Consider the following 25,403-nt stretch of genomic DNA (forward strand, 5'->3'; position numbering starts at 1 on the left):
TTAATGGAGAAAAATTGCGTATATGGTGGGAATAGCAAGAAAACTAGAATTTGAGGTACAGCCTAATGATGCAATGGAATTACTACAATGTCAACATACAACTTTAACAGATGAGGAGTTTCTTCTTATGGATGATCAAAGATAATGGGTTCCTGAGATGGAAAATATTCCTGGTGAAGATGTCATGAAAATTGTTGAAATGACAAAAAAAGATTGAGAATATTACGTAAACTTAGCTGATAAAGCAAGAGCAGGGTTTTGAGAGGATTGGTTCCAATTTTGAAAGAAGTTCTACTGTGGGTTAAATGCTATCAAACAGCATCACATACTACAGAGTAATCATGCATGAAAGGAAGAACCAATCAATGAAGCAAACTTCATTGTTGTCTTACTTTAAGAAATTGCCACAGCCACCTCCACTTTCAGCAACTACTACCCTGATCAGTCAGCAGCCATCAACACAAAAGTACGACACTTCAACAGCAGAAAGATTACAACTCCTTGAAGACTTTGATAATCAGCAGGGGTTTTTTTTTTAGCAATAAAGTATTTTAAATTGAAGTATGTACATTTTTAGACATAATGCTATTGCATACTTAATGACTACAATGTAGTATAAACATAACTTTAATACACTCCATATAAGCAAAACATCTGTGTGACTAGATTTATTGCGATATGTTCTTAATTGTGGTGGTCTGGAACTGAATCTGCAATATATCCTAAGTATTCCTATAAATTTAAAATGAAAGATGTAGAGTATCTATTTATGAGAGAGTTAGTCCACTTTCACACTACTATAAAGAACTACCTGAGCCTGGGCAATTTATGAAGGAAAAGGGTTTAATTGACTCAGTTCCTCATGGCTAGGGAAGCCTCAGGAAACTTACAATCATGGTGAAAGGTGAAAGGGAAGCAAGGTACATCTTTACATGGTGGCAGGAGAGAGAGAGAAAGAGAGAGAGGTGGGGGGAATGCCACACCTTTACACCATCAGATCTTGTGAGAACTCACTATTATGAGAAGAGTATGGGGGAAACTGCCCCCATGACCCAATCACCTCTCAGCAGTTTCTTCCCTAACATGTGGGGATTACAATTCAAGATGATACTTGGTTAAGGACACAGAGCCCCACCATATCAATGAGGTAAAATATCTTTAGAAAATGTTTAGAGAAAATGAAAGAAAAAGATGCAAGAAAAATTCCAGTAACTGAAGGCCTCAAGTTTTCAAATTGAAAATTTTTTTGTAATGAAAATTGTAATAAATATTTTTAATGAATCTGTTTTCATCATCAGAAAACAGAACAGTGAAGACGAAAGGAGAATCTTAAAATTACTAGTAGAAAAATTTGAAAAAAACCAAAAAAATACATTTTGGTCACAAACAAATTAGTGAAGATAAAAACAGCATTTCTCAGAAGCATCAGTAGATTTTTAGAAAAAAATTATGACTTTGAAATTTTCTTTTCTTTTTTTTTTTTTTTGAGACAGAGTTTCGCTCTGTCGCCCAGGCTGGAGTGCAGTGGCCGGATCTCAGCTCACTGCAAGCTCCGCCTCCCGGGTTTACGCCATTCTCCTGCCTCAGCCTCCCGAGTAGCTGGGACTACAGGTGCCCGCCACCTCGCCCTGGCTAATTTTTTGTATTTTTTAGTAGAGACGGGGTTTCACCGTGTTAGCCAGGATGGTCTCCATCTCCTGACCTCGTGATCCACCCGTCTCGGCCTCCCAAAGTGCTGGGATTACAGGCTTGAGCCACCGTGCCCGGCCGACTTTGAAATTTTCTGAGAAAAAAACATTATTTATCAAGTTTGAGAACATGATAAATATATTTTTGGATTTGTAATGATTTAGAAAACACATCTCCCATCCCCAAATTCTCAGGATGTTTTGGAAAGATATGCTCCAGAATATAGTACAATATACCTTAAAATAAAAACTGTTAGGATCTTGAAAATATATCTGACTCAATTAAACAGCAAATAAATAAATACAATTTTGCAATGAGACTGATGTCTTGACAAGTTGCAAATTATTAAACATTACTAATTCCCTTTCAAGATCCTAATTGATATGACAGAACATCAAGAAGTAAGTAAATCAGACTTGCAAATACAGAAATCCCAAGGAGAAGACCTTGATCCTAAGACTGTTGGAAAAATACCAGCCTACATGAGAAGGAAAGTGGTTACAATACATGGGATTTAAAATAAAGAAGATATGATTAAATGTGCTTCTTTCTTGGAGAATGGAGCTCTAGGTCAGTGCTTTAAAGCAGAAGAAAAAAATGGTAAGAAGTTTGGCTGAATTACATCAGATGGCTCCAGCATCCTGCAGGAAAAGCTAATGTTTTTACTACATAATAAGGAATATTGATGAACTCATTTCTTCTTTCCCTTAACACCCCCCCTTTATACAGAGGACTAGATTTTTAGAGATGAAATAGATAGTTCTTCAACATCTTGTTTTACATCAAATGTAAGACTATAATGTCAAATTATCTTTCTCATGGCCCTCTCTTCATACCATCTGGACACATTAAATTTCATGCATGGTAGTGTAATATCTCTCCTTAAGATAAATCTCAAGATAAGATGGTTAGTAACTCCAGGAGAATATTGTACCCACGGGGAAATACAGTGAGTGCAATATTCCCCTGGCTAAATTATGGCTGCCATGAGAAACTCAACCATAATTACAAACAACAACAGACTTCTTGTTTCTAGTACAACATGTCAAGAGCTTGGAAGTTGTCACTTCAGTCCTTATAACAAGAAAAAAAGCAGTACAAACTGAAAATCAGCAATTCTCCCTAGATCTGTCAGAGAATGAGCCCAAACTGCTGCACCAAAAACTAGAAGTACAGGCAAAAACAGAGAATCACAGCTACCTGGAAACAGAGGATATTGCCCAAAAGTCAGAAACTGATAGGAATAATTAAAGGATAATTGGTCAATTGCTGAGGACTAAGCATGGGCTACATTGAGATGTAAAAAATTGTTCAACCCCGCCTTAAAGGGTGCACCTAAACCTTTATTATTTTTACCCACAGGAGCCCCACCAGGTTTTCAGAGTGATATTGGAAAAAATCTTCTCCTGCTTATCACAGGGGAAGGGTAAATTAACCATTTAAAAACATTGTTCCAGCCTGCTCTTCCCTTAGCAAAAGTATACACCCAAGGAAAACTATCTTATTAGTGCCTAACAAATTTAAGTTTTACCAGAGCCTAAAAACCTGGGGGAAGGGAAATATCTAATTCCAGTTTTTTCATATTAAGAAGTGTCACTGATAGTGAAGGTGAGAAGCACTCATAAAGGTCACAGCCCGTGGTCACTGACTCACTAAAGACTGAAACCTAATTATGAGGTTATAGAACACTTGGCTCCCCCTGCACCATCCTGCCATTTAAATCAGGATTAGATTTAATAACATAAATTACAGCTGAAAGAGCTGAATGTTTCAGACACTGTTTAAGAAGGAGTTTCTAGGGAAACACAAGACAAAGAAAGAAAAAAAAAAGAAGACAAAAATAGAACTGAATACAAAATTGCAGGCTCTGACATATACAGCTACAGCAAACAGCAAACAGCCTAACTTCCAGCCCAACTCATTCTACGAACCAAACATTATTACAACACCGAAGCCAGAAAAACATAAGAAAGAAAAATTACAGACCAAAACACATAGACACAAAAATTCTCATAAAAATTTAGAATAATTATACACCATGTCCATGCCACATTTATTCCAGGTATACAAGGTTGTTTCAAATTTTTGTTATTGCAATTTTCATTTCCTGGCATTTAAAAAATTCATTCTTTTTAAAATACATTTCCTACCTTACATTACTTAGCTGTTCTTGCATATTGTCCGCTTATTACGTTAGAGTTGTTAGAAAAATCAATTTTAGTGGTTGTAAATTCATACTCTGATGTTTTTCAAATCTTTTCCATATCCAAGTGTGGTTCTGAAGCTTGAGCTCTCTTTTCAAACTGCTTTTTGTTTGTTTGTTTGTTTTGCTTTTAGTATGCCTTGTAATTTTGTGTTGAAAAGTGGACATAGGAAACAGTAACTAAGATAAATCGGCTTTTTTTGGAAGATTTTATCTTATCTGGCTAAAAGTTAGGCTGCGTTTACTGTTCAGTGTAATTATAGGTGACAGAGGCTAAATTTTTCTCTAAGGTTCTTGATTTGTTTGACTGTCCTGTTGGCTTCAGTTTTCCCTAGAGACTTCTTAAAGTGTGAGACAAGTTGTTCTTTCAATTTTATTCTCCTGTTATTACACAGGAGCCCTACAAATGTGGCAGCAAGGTCTGGAAGAAGAGAGGACATGTTACATAGTCTTTTAGTTAGGTCTCAACTCCTTCACTAAGCCTGTGTTTTGGGCTGTGTGTGACCATTACAAATGTTTCCCTGTATTTTTGTTTGTTTGGTTGGTTGGTATTTACTCCCTTAAGTACACTGGAAGGCTTAAGAGGTCTGAGGCTGGGTATTTTCTCTTTTCACACATGGAAAGTCTAGAGGGACTAATTTTAGATATATCTCTTCCCTTGGGTCTCCTATACTGTATTGCAGTCACAGTCTGTTGAGGTCTGGTAAAATAGCTTCCCTTGAGAACAGGGCCTCTAAGCAAGAACAGAATGCTTTCTTGGTGTATTTGAAATGGTTGCTTTTTTTTTTCTCTGCCTGCTGGAAGAAGTAAATTTCTCTTCAGTCTTTACCATTGAACTACTTTACCAGTAGTTCTCTTAGAGGTAAAACACTTGAAAGTGTGGGGAGCTCTCTAAGACTCAACTCACCACTGGAATTTTTAACTTTCAGGATTATCCAAATACAGAACATCTAGCAATTTGTCCATTATAGTTTTAAGTTTTCCTGCCTGTCTCTTCAGTTTTCTAGGCAGCAGGTTTTCCTTTGACATCAATTATTTAATGGATCTAAAAATATTTATTGACGTTCAGTTTGTTCTGCTATTTGTTGTTGTTGTTGTTGTGTGGACAGGACTGAGGACTTCACATCCTGACATGTCAGACCAAAAACTATAAGCCTGATCACATCTTTTTCTATTGGAGGCTCAGAGGAAAAAAATATGTAAATATAGTTATATTTAGATTAATAATAGAGAATGTTCTTTTTTAGTATATGAAATACTTTATTTTGAAACATTCCATGGAGTGACAGACAAAACAACTTCATACAACCATACAATCTCCCTAGACAAAATCCTTTATCCAAATTAAATGCAGTTTAAAAACATTGACAAAGATCAGCTCAATAAAAATGCACAAACTTTCAAAGAAACACAAATTATATCAATGTCACTGTTTTTTCAGGAGCAATTCTAAATGCAGGAATATAGTGAAGATATAATGGAAAATTGTTGAGGACAATAACTTAGAACATCTAATTTTAATGCCAAGGAAAATATCATTTAAATGCCAGGAAAAATAAATGTACTCTTGGGCAACCACAGGTAGTATATCACAGGAGAAGTCTGGAAACACTTTCAGAGAAGTACTATATCAATATGAGAAAGAATTCATGAAAACTTAATACAATATGAGAATTGCATTTAAGTAACAGTAAAGCTGTCTGCTGTCCAAATAAACAAGTTTCAAAAACAAGACACAATGTGAAACTATATCTTTCGTAGAGCTGTTTTGAATTATCAGCCCTGCATAAAAGGGTTTACATAGTCACAATGATGTATATTCAATTAAATATAATAATATAAAAGTATTAGAGAAAGGTTACATCATGAATAGAGTGTATTGAGATGTATATTTGCATTATTATAAGAATGCACTATACGTTATCTAAATTAGATAACCAAATAGATAAAAATATAAATATATTATGTAAAACTATGAAGTTAATTATAAAACTGGAAAACAGCTTAAAGAAGTTAAAGCTTGTAGGGTGACTATAGTAAAAAAAAAATTTCATTGTATACTTTAAAATAACTAAAAGAGTAAAGTACTTGAGGGGATGGATACCTATTTACTGTGATGTGATTATTACGAATTACATGCATGTAACAAAATATCTTATGTAACCCATAAACATATACACCTACTGTGTATCTATAAAAATAAAAAAATAATAATTTGTAAGATTAACACATTTTAGGTTCTACTGTGATCAAGAATATTTGGAGTTGGGAAAAAAATTAAAGTTTATGGTGGAGAATACTGTCTAGTTAACAAATCCACTATCCTCTCTTCTCATAGTAATGGTACATCACTTCCCAGTGAGTATCCCTCTCTCAGCTTTCCTTGAAGTAACACGAAGATAAACACCTGTCAGTAGAAAGTGAGTAGAAATGAAGTGTGTTACTTCTTTGTCTGGGTTTTAAGTCACTAAGTGTCCTTCCTCCAAATATTTTTTTCCTTACCTTCCTTGGCCACAGGTTTCTGGCACATTATTCCCTGCAGAGTGATTGAGTAATGTTTTTGGCTTCATGGATTTTAGAGCTGGTTTTCTATCTCTCTTAGAGATGCTTTGACCTACCTTTAATAGTGTTACAAGTTTGCTTAAACTGGCTGTTGTAGATTTTGCTGTTTTCAACTAAGAAAACTTATCAATTAAGTATATCTTTTATGCTTTTTATTAAACTATGCATAGAAATTATTTTTCTAGACATAAAACTGAAAATATAGATGTTAATTTCTGAAAATACAACTCTGAACAAAGAACATGGAAACATAAAGAGCTACTCCCTAGCAACGAAACATTCCTTTATTACAAGATGGTTTGGGTTCTCACTTGTCCTCTATCAACTTCCCTGGAAATGTATAAAAGGCAGAGTGGCAGGAAATTGAGAGTGTCGCCATTGGAGTACTGCCACATGTCTGAGTCTTATGCACAGCACTGTGAGATGATGAGAATATAAGGAACTACATGCGTTCCTCCGATCCCCTGCCTGTAGGATTCCTGAATAAATTTGTCTCATGCCTATACCATGTGTCATTAACATTTTCATCCATGTCTTTGGACTAGATCAACACAGTTAGCTTATATATTTCATACAAACATGAAAATATTGCAGAAACAGCAGCATAATTCCTAATTATCTTTAATTATTGCTTCAAATAATAGGAATTAATACTGATTTCCCTTTTTTTTTTTTTCAGTAAATACCTAGGAGCGGGAGTGCTGGATCATACAGTAGCTCTATTTTTAATTTTTTGAGGAACCTCCAAACTGTTCTGCATAGTAGTTGCCCTAATTTACACTCCCACCAACCACATACAAGATATCTGTGCTCCCATGTTTATTGCAGCACCATTCACTATAGCCAACATTTGGAAGCAACCTTTCATCCACAGATGAAAAGAAAAAGAAAATATGGTACATATACACAATGGAGTATTATTCAGCCATAAAAAAGAATGAGATCCAGTCATTTGCAACAACATGGATGGAACTGGAGATCCTTACATTGAGTGAAATAAGCCAGGCACATTAGTACCATATGTTCTCACTTATCTATGGGAGCTAAAAATTAAAACAATTTACCTCATGGAGATATAGCGTAGAAGGATGGTTACCAGAGACTGGCAAGGGTAGTGGGGAGGAGTGGGGAAATTGGGGATGGTTAATGGGTTCAAAAAATATTTAGAAAGAATGAATAAGACCTAGCAGTTTCTAGCACAACAAGGTAACAATAGTTAAAAAAAAATAGTTTAATTGTACAGTTTATAATAGCTAAAATAATATAATTGGATTGTCTATAATAAAAGGATAAATGCTTGAGGTAATGAATAACCCCAAAAAATAGGAATTAATAAAAACAATTAAAATCAAATGATCAAAGAAAATGAAAATTCCAGATGCTATTTGTGTATTTGTGACTTAAAATATTATAAAATAGTCTTATTAAAATTTAAATGTTATCCTTTAGTCACAGATGCACAATATTTGATCAAAAGTGAAAAGAACTATACATTATAGCCTAGAGATCCTGGGGTGACCATTTCGTTATCAATAAAATGAAAGTGTCTAAAAATATCCTAACTGAAAATAATTTTTCAATAAGTGATTAATTTTTAGACTGGATTAATAGACATAAGTGCTAAATAAATATTATTTTCACTTGTTTTTTTCCCAGGTGGGAACAATAAAATGAAATGTGCTAAATAAATACTATTTTCACTTGTTTTTTTCCGAGGTGGGAACAACAAAAGGAAATGTCAGTCAAAATGTTATTTTAGTTTTATAAAATGTTAATATAATGCTCGAGAGTCTCAAATATGTCATAAATTTTAAAATTACAAAATAAGATTTGACGAAACATCAAGAATCCAAAAAATATATTTTACTGCAAAGGGAAAAATAGTTTGATAATTGTACCTGCAAATTTCTATGTCAGTAGAGAGGCAGTAAAACAGTGGGATTACAATAAAGTATTCTAGAGCAAAGTATACTTATATTTTAATCCAGTTTATACTTCTTTACTAACCATTTAAGTTTGGGCATTTTCCTTCAAATATGAGTCTTCTTCAAGAACCATGTAATAAAGGTAACAAAAATATGTGAGTGTATACTACATCTTAAAATGGCCATTTCAAGCAGGTACAATTATATTCATCCCCATTTCATACTTAAGAAATTTGAGAAACCAAATAATTAAAATTTTGTTCATGATTAGCTAGGTTTTAAATAGTAAAGCTAGGTCTCAGCCTTAGTCTGATTCCAAAGTCCATGCTTTATACCACAACTATACTGCCTTTAATAAGGTGCTGTATGATTAGTGGAATAATTATATAAGATAGTGCATTTAAATCGTGTACAGTTATTGCTCAATAAATATTTGCTTCTATTTTTGTTCTTAAACATTACAGCTCTGACTTATTTTAACTAATATTCATATTATTTTGTTTTAATGGTGTGTACATTGAAATGCTATGTCTCCAGCCCTACATATCTTAGATAAAATACTTGACATTTACATTGTAAAAACTGCTTAACAAACTTGTTCCTATTGATAGGACTTGATTCTGCCCTTTGTATATTACTGTGGATTCTTTTAGAGAAAGGTGTCAAATAGGATTTTGCCAAGGTTGAACTCAGAAAGGGAAGAGAGTAGAGATTGAGAGAGGAGGGTAAAGTTGGGAGTGAAGAGGTGGATGAATAGGGCCAGAGATGGATTGACTATGGTTATAAATAAGGGAGGACAAAGGAGTTAGAGATTTGCAGGACCTCCAGGATGAATATCAGGTTTCTGGCTTGGGCAACTGAGTTACTGGGTTACTGGCATACACAACTAAGAATAATAATAATAAATAAATAAGGAGTTAAATTTCAGACATGTTGAATGTGTTATTCCTATTGAATGTATAAAAGGAAATAATTTGGCAGCTGCAAGCCTTAAATTTTGAAAACTCTGGAAGAAAAAGTAATTTTAAGGATAGCCAACAGTATGTTTTAATTGGACCAAGACTTACCACTCTATATCTCCAAGCCAGACAAAGATTCTCTTTATCACATAATATGTAAGGAAAAGTGATGATCCTGATTTATGTCCTCAGGAGCTAGAGAAGAGACGGAAGTGCAATTTTTACCTTGTCCAACATACATCTATACAGTAGGATTCTGGCAGGGTGACAGAATCAAGTTAAGAAGAGAGACGAACCAATCAATGTAAGTGAGAAAGAATAATAAGTGGCATAGACCTAGATGAATGGCTAGGAGGTAAGTAGAAGATACCAATCTTTAAAAGACCACATAGAGTAAACTATAGAATAGGAAAAGGGACTTATAAGGCATCTTTTAAGATTCTGCAAGTTTTATTACTTTATTCATGCATTTTTTTATGGGCTATCAATATCCTTTCCTAATTAGCAGTAAAACTCTTAAAAATAATTGCAGGGAGACTTACTGCCTCATTAGAAGGGTAAAGCCAAGTTTAAGAAATTGTTCTCCAAAGATGATTTTGAAGTGAGACAATCTTAAAGGATAAAGCAAATATAAAACATTTATATCTTAAAAGGTAGTTTCTCTGTTTTTGTTCCCTTAGACCTTAGAATGAAATAAGGATCACAATGTATAAAATGAACATATATGCTCTTCTTTCCACTATCTGCCTTTACACCCATTGTTCTTTGCTGTGGGATTATTTTTATTCCTCTAATATAGAACTGATTAGGTGTGAATTCCAGGCTGATCGCTGTGTATTCACCTTTCATAAAGGTCTCTATGTGGCAAGAGAAAGTATTTGTTTTGACCTAAGGGCTTTCTAAGTATTATGAAGGCTTAAGGAAACAGGTTTCCACAAGTCTGAGATTTTTTTTCATTGGTTTCTTCTGTCAATTTGTGTCTGAACAGGCTTTTAAAATACCACCAGAGTTGTTTTGTAAAGTTTCCCTGACCCCATTGATGCAAGAGAAAGAACAGAAGGGAGCGAAGGACAAAGAGAAAAAGAAAAAAAGAAAGCTTTAGACAATATCAACATTTTATTTCTATTTCAAAATACATATACATAGACTACACTTTAAAATGGAGGTATATGTTTATGTGCAGCTAGGAACTGATGCTTTAGGGATTTTTATTACTGTGCAATAAATTTAAAAAATAAAATCTACATCAAAAGACAACACACATTTACTATTCCACATTGTCTGTGGGTCAGACCCAGGCACTGTCTACCTCGATCCTTTGCTGAAGGTCTCAGAAGACTATAGTTAAGGTATCGGCTGGACTGCATTCTCATCTGGAGGCGGGATGAACCCTCTTTCAAGCTTTTTCAGTGGTTGGCAGACTTCATTTCTTGTAGGTGTATGACAAGGGCCCCAGCATTTGTTAGATGTTAGCAAGGAACTGCCCGCAGGTCCTAGAGGCTGTTGGCAGTTCCCAGAGGCTTCCCACAGTTCCTGGCCTCTTGGGCTTTTCCAATATAACTGCTTATATCATCAACTCAGCAAGATTTTTCTGAGCTCAGCTGGAGCCCAGGCCCTCTTTTAAGCACTTTCACCTGATGAAGTCAGTCCCAGGCAGAACCATCTCTCTTTTGATTAACTCAAGCCTTACTGATTTGGGACCTTCATTACATGTGAAATGTCCCTTGACCTTTCCTTTATTCTTCTACCTATCTGGTTCTGAATATTTAGAGCTGCCTACCACCACATAACTTGAATCATCCATCCATGTTGAATTTGAACTGTATTTATTAATGTAAACGTGCTTTAACATCATATATGCACATATGTATGTGTGCCTATACATAATATTTGAAAGGTGATAGGTTAGAAATAAGTTAAACAAACCAGCTCTTGTACACTTTCAACTGGGATTCCCCTAGAAATCTTGAAATCAGCATGTCAGTGATATTTTACCTTATTTTGAAAGTGAATCCTCTATTTGATATATTTTATATTGGTAAATTACACTAATATCCAATAGGAAACTGAGAGGTATTCTATATTAAACAGACCAGTGTACAGTTCTTTAACTTCCTTCTAATTAATTAATTAGAAAATTAGAAGAAGGTTAAGAAAAAAGTAGTGAGTTTTAACAAGTGAGGGTTTGTTAAACAGAGATTGTTGGGCCTCACCTCAAGAGTTTCTGATCTCATAGGTCTGGAGTAGGACTTAAGATTTCCATTTCTACCAAAGCCTCAAGAGATGCTGATGCTGATGGTCCCAGCACCAATACTGGAGATCCCTCTCGATTGCCCTGCTCCAAGAAAAACCTTCAAATTAAGTTGTGCCAGTGATGGAGAACACCTGGCCAAAATGAGGTACGTTCATGAATTCTCAATTGTCAGGTGCCAGATGTTTTAAAGCAAGATATAGGGGTTAAGGGAACCAATGAGATTCTCTGTTGGATAATTTAAATGTTAACAGTAACAAGTGGTCCCCAGTTGTGTTAAGAGCATGGGCTGGCAGACAGGAAAACAGCGGGCTAAGGAATCAATATGGGCTTCAGAAATTATCAATAGGAGAATCTCTGAAAAATCAGAAGTCAAGTTTGCACAGAGATAGAAAATCTCGTGAGCAGTAGCAGTAGTAAGAAAATGAGAGGAATGACCTAGCAGAATGTGGATTAGTGTTTAAGGGAATATTTTCTCAATACGAGTTAGAGTGATGGAGAAGGGTGAGTAAAATGAGCTCCTAGAGCTGTGAAATCTTTTGAGTTACTTCTGGCCTTCATGAGGCCCAGCTTTTGTGTGTTCCCTATATTTTCCATAAAAGCTTGCCGTAAGCCTTTTTTCCAGGTTCCCCAGAAATCTACTTTATCAAGATTCCTGTGTTGTTACAGTAATGATATACATTTTAGATCACAAGCTCAAATCACAACAAACATGTCAAGATCTCAATAATGTACTCTCCTATTGTACTTCCTAATTGTCATATTAACATAAACGCCTGGATGAATTTTTGCTCATTGTAATACAAGGAATCTAACATATGCTCTCATCCTCCCTCACCTGGTCTCAGTCAAATATCCAAACCATCCTGAGCTCACTCAGGCACATTCGTATTCTGTAGCAGCCTGCATGCACAGGCTGCTAGTAAATAGATGAGAGCCCAGTAGGACAGCAGGTGGGAGGAGGAGTGGTTTAATGCACCCTTCTTTAATACACATTCTCAATGTCTTACTAGTAATTAGAACAATATTAGTGATAGATAATTAAATAGCACAAAGGGGGTGAAATATGCTACAATCTAAAGCCAAGATCAAAGTTCTGGTGTAGGAATTTTTCAGGTAAAGAGAGCATCGCAGACAAATGTCCCGAGGCAAGAATATTTCACAGACTAGTGTAGCTGAAGAGTGAACAGCTGAGAATGGCAAGAAAGGGCACCAAGGAGAAATGTGTAAAATGGAAAAGAGGTAGTGTAGGACTCTGTGGGCCATTGTAAGAACTTTGGTTTTTACTCTGAATACTACAGGGAGTGACAATGGTGTTTTTAGCAGAGGAGTTGCATGGTTTGTCTTCTTTAAAGATTGTTCAGAATGGAAAGAGAGAAAGGTTTTGTTTTTTTTTTTTTTTTTTTTTAATGTGAAGAGAACTGAGAATGCCTCTTTAATGAATGACTCATTATCTTTCTTTACAAGTAAAGGGAATGTTTAATAAGACAGTTGTTAGTTAGTATGTAGTCTAGACATTGAAAGTTACTATGATGATTTTGTTAGCCAGGATCATTAACTAATTATAACCTGATGCTTTCTTCTCTGTTACTGGGACTTAGCTGCCTGATAGATTAGAGTTGAGTTTATGAGTTGGAGCATAAACTCTGGAACTGCAGCACACTGCCAAAATTGCAGGAGATGTTTAAGTGGTGTTTCTCCCTCCAATTATGCCCTTTTAAAATCAATGCTATACATTATCTGCATATTAAGATCTTGAACTTTAGGTCCCGTGTTATTCTTCAAGTTCTCACAGTTACTGACTTGCATCTTCATATCTCTGTTGCTTGTTTTTTAGTTAGTACTATGCTTAACCCCACCAATCTCCTAACACAGATTAAAATACTACTTCCTTTTTGAAGGTTTTAAAAAACTGCCCTAGTCTGGTTTAGAGGCTCCCTTCTTTGCCCATGGTATATACTTTACAAACCCCCAGTATAACTTTTATCACATTTACTCTCATTTGTTTGAAATAGCAATGAATTCCATGAGAGCTGGAATAATGTCTTATTCAAATGTAATAAATCTCCCAAGGCATGGAACATCACTTTCTGGCATATGCATAATATTGGAAGTTAATAAATATTTGTTCAACAGCTGAGGAATGAAGTATCCATTTGTTCTTTCCTGTTGGTTTGTTCAATGGCTTGTTATTCAGTACCTGGTACTTGTTCAGTCTTGTGCCTTCCTCAAGTGAGATCTTATGTGTCACTGTAAATTACTAAAATCAGAGGGAGTTCTTATAAATTTTCATGTGTCTCTTCCCAATAATGTTCTTTGTACTCTAAATGTGGCTTGATTTACTTAGGTCAAAAGACTAATGATCTTCTTAAAATTTCAACTCATCTTTAGGAATATTTTTAGTGTTCCAGAAAACACTTTACAAAATATAAAAAGCATTATACATTTGTAATTATTCTTGATTTTATTATTCAAAACAATTGCTTATAAAAACAATCAGAGAAAGAAGAGAGGACATTAATAGTAACCAACACATCACAACAAGAAGAGGAACAAAAATGTACATACTATAGGATTTTTCAACTGACAATATAGTATTTTGAGACCATCTGAGGCCAGCAAAAATCAGTGCTCATGTAATTTCTACCAATGATTAAGGCTCATCATGAAAATGTTAAATTGTATCAAAATATTCTGATTAATAAAAGAAGAAATTGGCCGGGCGCGGTGGCTCAAGCCTGTAATCCCAGCACTTTGGGAGGCCGAGACGGGCGGATCACGAGGTCAGGAGATCGAGACCATCCTGGCTAACACAGTGAAACCCTGTCTCTACTAAAAATACAAAAAACTAGCCGGGCGAGGTGGCGGCGCCTGTAGTCCCAGCTACTCGGGAGGCTGAGGCAGGAGAATGGCGTGAGCCCGGGAGGCGGAGCTTGCAGTGAGCTGAGATCTGGCCACTGTACTCCAGCCTGGGTGACAGAGCGAGACTCTGTCTCAAAAAAAAAAAAAAAAAAAGAAGAAATCATGTTTAATCAGAAAGACTGCCAGCAAAATATAATTTCATTATAGAAATAATAAGGCTAGAGAAATGGCATGCTTTAGAAAAGGTACACAAGGTCGGGCGCGGTGGCTCATGCCTGGAATCCCATCACACTGGGAGGTCCAGGCAGGTGGATATTTTTTAGTTAGTACTAGGTCAGGAGTTTAAGACCAGCCTGACCAACACGGTGAAACCCCTTCCCTACCAAAAACACAAAAACTAGCAGAGTTTGTGGCCAACACCTGTAATCTCAACTACTCAGGAGGCTGAAGCAAGAGAATCGCTTGAAAACCCAGGAGGTTGAAGTTGAAGTGAGCAGAGATCCACCATTGCACTCCAGCTGGGGCAACAGAGCAGGACTCCATCTCAAAAAAAAAAAAAAAAAAAAAAAAAAAAGCAAAAACGAAAACAAAAAACCGGTACACATGTAGATCTGTCATTAAAGTTGTATTCTGGTTTTCATACTGTGTCCCAGAGAACCTAAACAAACTTTTCATAAGAACTGAAACCCATCAAAAAGTGGGGAAAGGATATGAACAGACATTTCTCAAAAGAAGACATTCATACAGCCAACAGACACATGAAAAAATGCTCATCATCACTCGCCATCAGAGAAATGCAAATCAAAACCACAATGAGATACCATCTCACACCAGTTAGAATGGCAATCATTAAAAAATCAGGAAACAACAGGTGTTGGAGAGGATGTGGAGAAATAGGAACACTTTTACACTGTTGGTGGGATTGTAAACTAGTTCAACCATTATGGAAAACAGTATGGCAATTCCTCAAGGATCTAGAACTAGATGTACCATATGACCCAGCCATCCCACTACTGGGCATATACCCAAAGGATTATAAATTATTCTACTACAAAGACACATGCACACGTATGTTTATTGCGGCACTATTCACAATAGCAAAGACTTGGAATCAACCCAAATGTCCATCTGTATCAGACTGGATTAAGAAAATGTGGCACATATACACCATGGAATACTATGCAGCCATAAAAAAGGATGAGTTTGCGTCCTTTGTAGGGACATGGATGCAGCTGGAAACCATCATTCTTAGCAAACTATCACAAGAAGAGAAAACCAAACACTGCATGTTCTCACTCATAGGTGGGAACTGAACAATGAGATCACTTGGACTCGGGAAGGGGAACATCACACACTGGGGCCTATCATGGGGAGGGGGGAGGGGGGAGGGATTGCACTGGGGAGTTATACATGATATAAATGATGACTTGATGGGTGCTGACAAGTTGATGGGTGCAGCACACCAACATGGCACAAGTATACATATGTAACAAACCTGCACATTATGCACATGTACCCTAGAACTTAAAGCATAATAAAAATAAATAAATAAATAAATAAATAAATAAATAAATAAATAAAAAAGAACTGAAAGTAACTGTTGGTTTGTCATATCATAATGAATTAAGTAAAAATAATTATAATAACAGAAATAAAGCATAGAAACATTATTAATTACCATACATAAAAAGCTCAGAAAATCACTCCTTCAGACAAAATAAATACCTAGCACCTATTGCTGATATGACTGGCTCTTAATAGATGTAGTTTATGCCTTTTGTGTGCCACATATGCAGTATTTTTAAAAATGTGTGCTCTTTAAAGATGTGAAAATGCATTCATTTCTTTTTTGTCCTTTCTTCTTTTTTTAAGAAAATATTTCTTAACTCCACAAATGACTTCAAATTTGTGTATGTGTGTGTGTGTGTCTAGAGAAGAGAATGAGACTATCATTTTTAATAAATACTTCACCATTTCACTATTACATACACAGTAAGGAGCTCAGAAAAAAAGTGAAAATATATAAGCTATAATGAATATTTGTAAATATATCTGTTTTCTCTTATGGTAACTAGACAAAGTGGCAGATTAAGGATACTACACTGGCTTTGTTCTGCAACAGTTGAGACAAAAACATATTTTACCAAAACATAAAGGCTAAGACATGGGATTTCTTGCAAAACTGCTTCACAAAGCTACATATTTTATGTTTTGATTAAAATAGTTTTTGCCTTTGGCGTGTTTTTCTTTGTTACTCTATTTTTCTTTTTTCATAAAACTGTTCATGCAGCTGTTTTATTTTCAAAACACAGGCTACTCAATGCATTTTCCCATTGTTTGATAACTTGTTTCATATAACAAATTCAATCTAGGACTCATACTACCATTTTCTATTTTCCTCTTTATTTGGCATGTCATAACAATATTGATTCAAGAAAATACCTAAACTCAATTTGAATATAAAATATCAAAACTTAGAAGAATGAGTCATATAGTGAAATTATTTAGACTACAGCAGATTAAATTAGCTTTTAAAGAAAAACTTTATATGATGCATTAATAATATAGTTATTGACTGTCTCTGTAGACCTTAGCTTTGCTATTGCTATAAGTAAATTAAGCACATACTAGAGTCTTAAAGTCTGAAAATATTTTGAAATTTTTAATGCCCAATGTATATTTGAGAAAGTTATATTTTATATCATAAAACAGCATTAAAGGAAACAATTTTACACTAAGACAAATTTAAATAAATGTAAAAATACGCAACAACTAGAATATATGTCAATATACTATTATCTAAAATATGATGACTATAATTTCCTTTACCTATTGCTGCATAACTGTCTGTTCCAAAGCATAGTGCTTTAAAACAACAGTCTTATTATTTTCACAAATTTGTGGGTCAGAAATTTAGGCAGAGTTTTACTGAGCAGTTTCATTCCATACAGCTTTAGTAAGGGAATTGTCTCAGTTTATTCGATGGTAGCTAAGCCGGTATGCAGTATCCAAGAAGTCTTCTGTTGTCTACCTGGTTCGTTCAAAGGAGCATTTACAAAGCTGGGCTCAGCTGAATCTTCCTGTCTCTTCAAGACATCTCAGGTCTTCTGTAAACACTCTTTCCATCAAGGTAGTCAGATTCACATAAAAACTCAGAACTCCAAGAGGAAAAGAGCAAACAAGGCCATTTCTCTTAAAGGCTAGGCCAATAATGAGCATAGTGTCATTTTAACTGTACTCTATTAGTGACAGTCACAGGCCGGCCAAAATTCAAGAGGAATGAACATCACCTCCACTGCTCAATGGGACAAGAAGCAACAGATTTGCAGCCAGTTTTAAACTGCTCATGTCACATGTTAAGTTATTTCTCCCTGTCTTCTCTATGTACTGTTTTATTTGAAATGGAAAGACAACGCCAAATTAAATGTGCATTTGCATAGTGTATGATCTTTACATACTTTAAATTTTTATTAATTTTGTGAGATTCTCAATAATTATGATGAAAACCAGTACACCCTGAAACATATTTCAAAACAAAAATTAATTAGAATCTTAATTTTTCATAACATTTTCACATGTATGTCCCAGTCAAGAATACCAGAAGTAAAATAATGAAACAAGCATACCAAAAACCAAAAACAAAAAAATCTCTACCAGTAGAAGGGTAAATAAAGCTTCAAGAAGGGAATTGTGATGAAAATTCAGATGTAAAAAGGTGATATGTGCCAACATGCATGTGTGTGCTTGCATCCTGCTTTATATTTGAATGGAACATAAATAGATGAAGGGAAAGACAAAAATAAAAGACACAGAGAGTAAAAAGGTGCAGTGAAGAAGAAACATAATCAAAAGCTCGATTATATATACTTATTATGATGGTTAATATTGAGCGTCAACTTGATTGGATTGAAGGATGTAAAGCATTGTTCCTGGGTATGTCTGTGAGGGTGTTGCTAAAGGAGATTAACATTTGAGTCAGTGGACCTGGAGAGGCAGACCCACCCTCAATCTGGGGGGGCACCATCTAATCAGCTGCCAGCATGGCTAGGATAAAAGCAGACAGAGGAATGTGGAAGGATTAGACTGGCTTCGTCTTCCACCCTACATCTTTCTCCTGTGTTGGACGCTCCCTGCCCTTGAACATCAGACTCCAAGTTCTTCTGCTTTGTTACTCTTGGACCTTTGGCCACATATTGAAGGCTGCACTGTTGGCTTCCATATTTTTGAGGTTTTGGGGACTCAGACTGGCTCTCTAGCTCATCAGCTTGCAGATGGCCTATTGGGGGACCTCACCTTGTGATCATGTATGTCAATACTCTTTAATAAACTCTCCTTTATATATACATCTATCCTATTAGTTCTGTCCCACTAGAGAACCCTAATATACTGATGTTTACAATTTTCTCTTTTTACTCCATGTTGACAACATGCAAAGAATATCTCACAGTCATAGTTAGTCCTCTGGGAGTTTGAGTTAGGAGGCCTGAACTTTTGGGCTTGGTGAGGTAGAAGAGATAACACTACTGAGCAAGTAGAGAGAGAGAGGCTGTGGGTAAATAGTTTCATGAGAGAATAGTTTACATAAAAAGGAAAAAGAGGGGAATCAGACCTTACCCTTAACATGGCAGAAAAATAATGGTCAGTGAATTATTTTTTATTTTTAAGAACTAAATGAGCAGAACTTAAGAGTTGGCAGATGTCTGATCCTGTATTTTTGAGGAAGAAATAGCCAGCATTATTAATTGATAACAATACTTTTAAGTATCACAAAGCAGCATATATGAATTGCTAAATGAGTGGTATCTGAAAACCTTCCTCTGAGTTCGGAGGAAAGTGAAATTAATAATGACTACTGCATCATGCATGGACTCCCTGAGATATGATTATTTTAAAGTAGATTAAAGAGCACCCTTTGGTCATATAGAGCAATCTAGAAGGACATCCCAGCTGGAGAGAATAGCATTTACAGAATTTTTCTGCCTCTACTTTGACTGACTGTATAGATATTTTTCCATTATCTGTTTAGAAATTTAAAAAAATCAATGTTGGTTTGCACACCATTAAGTCAATTAGAAATTACTAGTTGCTATTCAATTATGTTATAAATATTGAAAGTTGCCTATTGTATATTAACCAACATGATTAGATGTGGATTGGTTTAAAAAATGAATAAGAAAAAGTCCTTCCCATTGAGAGGCTTATGGTATAATGGATATCATGAAAAATCAAACAAAAGATTGCATTATATTAAAAATGGTTATAATGAAGGGGTGTAATAAATAGTATTGCAGCAGAGAAACTGTTTACCAACAGATTTGGAGAAAGGCTAAAACAAGAGCTGAAGCCATCTCTGTAGTTTACTGCTAAAATGCAGGACCCTGCACAGTACTGGGCACCTAGTAGGAGCTCAGACCTAATTAACACACTGAATGAATAAATACATGAATAATTACTAAACAGAGGAGTTGAAGCTGAAAAAAAAAAAAAAGAAAAAAAAAAAAAACTTGATGTATTTGTTCCAGTGCATAAGAGGCATAGGGTGAGAGTTTGTAAAAGAAGCTTTCTGTTAAGTGAATAAGGCATTCATATAAAAAAAAAATGGAGAAACTTGATGTATACAGAGAATAGCATACTGGTAATATGCTGCAGTGAGAGTACACATTTTTAAATTGAAAAGTGGAGGAAATTTAGCTAAGGCATTATTAAATGCAGAGACAAGATCATCATGGGTCCTGTTAACTATGATTCACATTTGGATTTTTGCTTTTCTTGAAGGCTGAGAAGAACCAGTGAAAGAGTTTTAAGTGCTAAAGTGACATGATCATATTTTGAATTCCGAAGGGTTCCTTTGACAGTAATGGGAGAGTCAATGGGAAGTTTTCAAACCTGGAAGCAAGGAGCTTGGAACAGTAAAAATGTCATAGACTAATAATGAAAGTTGAATGAATAATGATAAAGACCATATAAAAGAGGGAAGATGAGTTTGAGTTCATTTTGTCATGGGGGATGAGAAAGAGCTGTGATAATTATGGATTTGTGACTGGGGCCTGGGCAGAGGGTTTGTCTTTACTCAGAGGACAAAAACCGGGATTGAAATATTGGGGTGGAAGGTAGTTTTATTTTGAAGATAATTATTTACAGGTGGGACCTCACCTTGTGGTGCTTGTGGATATCCAAGTGACTGTGCAGTGCAATGTCAAAGTTATATATTTGGAAGTCTACAGACAGACCATGGTGGAATTATATATGTACACTATCAGTGTATAGTGAAAGTATTGAGCTGGGATAGAATCTTCTGGGTTACTGTGTAACTGAGAAGAGTTACAAAAAACAGAATGCAGCAGAATGTAGTTTAAAAATATCAGCTTTTTAGGGTGAAGACAAATCCAAAAAAATATTGACAATAATTTGAGTATGATTATGGAAATCAAGATGAGAGATAATATGAAACTAAGAGATAAAGAGGACAACTGTGTTGAATGACACAAGCGTGTCAAGAAAAATAAGTTATGAAAATTATTAATTATATTTGCGTGTATTTTAAATTAGAGTTGGTGAAGTATTTTTTTAAAAATTCCTAAATGCAAACCAACAAGTTATGCTATCTAATGTAAGAAGCTTGTCCAAAAACGAAGAAAAGAAGAAAAGGGTAAGGAGAAAAAAGAATTAAATAAACAAGAGTATATTACTGGTAAACAGTTATGGTTTTATTTATGTTATAGGATAACCAAATACACACACACATAGACCTACATACACACATACGGTTTCAAAAAGGTGATAAATTGCATCTGGTATGTTTTCTTGTTGTGACTTTAAGTTTATGCTTAATCTTATTATTTCAAAATGCAAATCTGACATAGATTAGCTATTATAAACAGAAATGGCATTAAACCAAAAGGTAACATTTTCAATTTCTAATTGATAGAGTTGACTAGAGTACACTAAATTTAATTTTAAGGCATTAACTAAACACACACAGACACACACACATATATATATACATACACAAACACTGCATAATAGAAGATTAACTATAATTGTTTTCCTGAAGAAAATATATATTGATAATAGAATTAAAGACTGCCAGGAGTAAAATACTGCTGCCAATATTAACAATAATAAATTGTAATAAATTCATCATTGAAGACTAGGTCTCTAAGGATCTAATCTGTTTTTATGCATACTCTAAACATGAAAAGTCTTCAATGATGAATTTATTGCAATTTATTATTGTTAATATTGGCAGCAGTATTTTACTCCTGGTGGTCTTTAATTCTAATATCAATATATATTTTCTTCAGGAAAGCAACTATAGTTAATCTATTATACTGTGTGTGTGTATATATATATGTATGTCTGTGTGTATGCAGCACTATTCACAATAGCAAAGACTTGGAACCAACCCAAATGTCCATCAATGATAGACTGGATTAAGAAAATTGTGGTACATATACACCGTGGAATACTATGCAGCCATAGAAAAGGATGAGTTCACGTCCTTTGTAGCGACATGGATGAAGCTGGAAACCATCATTCTCAGCAAACTATCGCAAGGACAAAAAATGAAACACCGCATGTTCTCACTCATAGATGGGACTAGAACAATGGGAACACTTGGACATAGTAGGGGGAACATCACACACTGGGGCCCGTCGTGGGGTGGGGGGAGGGGGGAGGGATAGCATTAGGAGACATACTTAATGTAAATGACGAGTTAATGGGTGCAGCCCACCAACATGGCACATGTATACATATGTAACAAACCTGCACATTGTGCACATATACCCTAGAACTCAAAGTATGATTTAAAAAAAAAGAGAGAGAAAAAAAAGAAAATAAAAAAATGAATTAAATTAAAAAAACAGATTAGGATATTTTTCAAGAAATAAGCATTAGGGATTAACATTAGTGATAAATATTACTTCTGTGTGATAGTTTGTATTTGATAAATACTGGATGATTGACATCCCAAAGATACATGTGCAAAACTTTGATATATATATATAATGTCAAAAAAGTATTAAAGTATACTTTTTACTAATTTTGAATACTGAGTGTATTCAAAAATATTCTACCAAGTGTTTAACAAGCCTAGCAAACATATTTTTACCATTTTTTCTCATCCTTTTGTTTCTTCCCCCCTATACTTTACTAAGCCTTAGGTCAAGCTATTAGGACTCAATAACTTTGCGTTGCAGCTGAAACATTGTCTTTTGTACATAGTGAACTTAAAGTACCGCATTGTTTTTCAAGATGAAACTCTGATTAAAATTAAAAAGGAAATTCATACTTTGAATTTCTAGGCCTTTTGTAGATACTAAAAAGGACAAAATCAAGTTATGAACAAATATGAGGTAAAAGAGAAAAGAATAATAACAAAACCTCAAAGCTCTGGAAGACATATATTCTGCTTTAAAATACTAAAAAGAATAAAGGTGGGCGCGGTGGCTCATGCCTGTAATCCCAGCACTTCGGGAGACCAAGGTGGGCGGATCACAAGGTCAGGTGTTCAAGAACAGCCTGATCAACATGGTGAAACCCAGTCTCTACTAAAAATACAGAAATCAGCCAGGTGTGGTGGTGCACACCTGTAATCCCAGATACTCAGAAGGCTGAGGCAGGATAATTGCTTGAACCCGGGAGGCAGAGGTTGCAGTGAACCGAACTGCACCACTGCACTCCAGCCTGGTCAACAAAGTGAGACTCCATCTCAGAAAAAAAAAAAAAAGAAGAAGAAGAAGAAGGAAAAAAGAAATAAGTTAGTTGTAATACCTCCTACTTAGGATTAAGCTTATTTTTAGGTTGTACATTCTAATCACATAAAGTCTTCAAAGATGAATCCATCACTTCTTACCTTATTTTGTATTGGCAGACGTATTCAACTCCTAGGACTATTCCCTTTTCACATCAATTAAACTAAATCAATTAAGTCATCTGTACCTAACCTAATTTATGTGATAGAACAAGCAGAAAGCAAACTATTGCTTTTGAGTGTAGTTTTTAAAATGTCCTTCATAGTGAATCACATTATTAATGGAAATGGAAGAACATATTTAAAATAACAAATCAAAACAAAATAAAAATCTAATTTTACAGATTAAACATGGAATGTATTTTCCTACTTAGTAGAAAACTGGTGGAATAAAACATTTCTCCTTCTTCATTTACAACATAATCCCTCTATTTTTAAGTTTAGTAAATCCTTTGCAAATGTGCAGAGTGAACACTTTCTCTGAATAGCCCATTCTGAAACATTAGTGTTCAGTCCAGATAGATGTGGAGATAGGAGTGCCCTACACAGATGCTTTTAAGTGATCAGTGATTGTCTTCTCATGGAGGTATGTAGAATTTTATCGCTCGTTTCTGGTGTATTAAGGTCGTAACATTTATAGGCCTGAATCATATTAATTTTTTTTCCCAAAACACATTGTCTGTCAAGGTTTCAGATATGTATCTATACATCCATTCTTTGTACCATGGTATTATATGGCCTTGAAATTAGAAAGGCCAAAATAACCAGAATACCTACTGATTCTTCCTGCCTCCAGAGATGTAAAAATACACAGACATCAACACAGCTGCACTTACCACAATTCATGGTTTTCTCAAGGTAAATGATCACAATCTTTGTAGATTCTTTAGTGGTGGATTGTCCTATTTCACTCAATCTGTGGATTCAAGCTCTGACGAGAGTGCTTCCTCGACCACTTAGTTGTTCCTAGTATAACAATGCAAAACAGGTTGGGCGCAGTGACTCACGCCTGTAATCCCAGCACTTTGGGAGGCCGAGGCGGGCGGGTCACCATGGGTCAGGAGTTTGAGACCATCCTAGCCAACATGATGAAACCCCATCTCTACTAAAAATACTGAAAAAAATTAGCTGGGCGTGGTGGTGGGCGCCTGTAATCTCAGCTACTTGGGAGGCTGAGCCAGAGGAATCGCTAGAACCCAGGAGGTGTAGGTTGCAGTGATCTGAGATCACACTATTGCACTCCAGCCTGGGTGACAAGAGCGAAACTCCATCTCAAAAAAAAAAAAAAAAAAAAAAGGAAAAAAGAAAAACAAAGGTTTATTGGATAGCTGGACTAGTGTCTGGGAAAAACAAAAAGATGGAAGTGCAGTTTCTCCCCTTACCAAATTATGATTCCGGAGGAAAAAAGGCAAGTAAACGAGAGAATGAATGGACAGCATTGACTGGATGCCTGAAATCAGAAGGCTTTCTGACAAGGACAACATCTGAGCATGGATTTGAAGAGTCATTTGGCATGTACCAAGCAAGGGATGGAGTGAAAGGGCATTGTGGGGGTTGCTGGAAACACGTGCAGAGCATAGAAATTTGAACAAGGATGGCTTGAGAAATCCCAAATACAACTCCAATATCTCCTATCTTATAATCCTTATCTCAATCTTAAAAAATCTAAAATTAAAGTTTTTATTATACCACCCACAGTTCTTCTCACACTTTCCCATATTAGATAATGGACCCATCATCACCTTTCAAGCAAAAAAAATGAGGAGTCAGTTTCAATTTTTCCTTTTCTCTCATCCCTCAGGATCAATGCATCACCAACTTCATATGTTTCTGCCTCCAAAATATATCTAGTATCTGTCCTCATTTTTCTGTTCTCCCAGCTATCCATCTAAGCCAGGACATGTTAATTATTTAATTTAATAACTGCTATTACCTTCTCTCTGGTCTCCATGCTTCTACTTTTATTCATCTACAAATTATATTCTACATGGTGGCAAGAGTAATTTCCTAAAAACATATATTTGATAAGGTCACACTCTGTGTAAAACACTTAAATGACCATATATTACAGCATAGTTAAAACATAAACTCTTTACATTAATATACAACTTCTTAACTTCAAATCATTCATGCCACTCCCTAATTTATTATTTTTCAGCTATATTATAGTTGGTTTTTCTCTATTAGTCCACCAAGC

Source organism: Rhinopithecus roxellana, chromosome 18, assembly GCF_007565055.1.
Source record: "Rhinopithecus roxellana isolate Shanxi Qingling chromosome 18, ASM756505v1, whole genome shotgun sequence".
Classification (NCBI taxonomy): Eukaryota; Metazoa; Chordata; class Mammalia; order Primates; family Cercopithecidae; genus Rhinopithecus; species Rhinopithecus roxellana.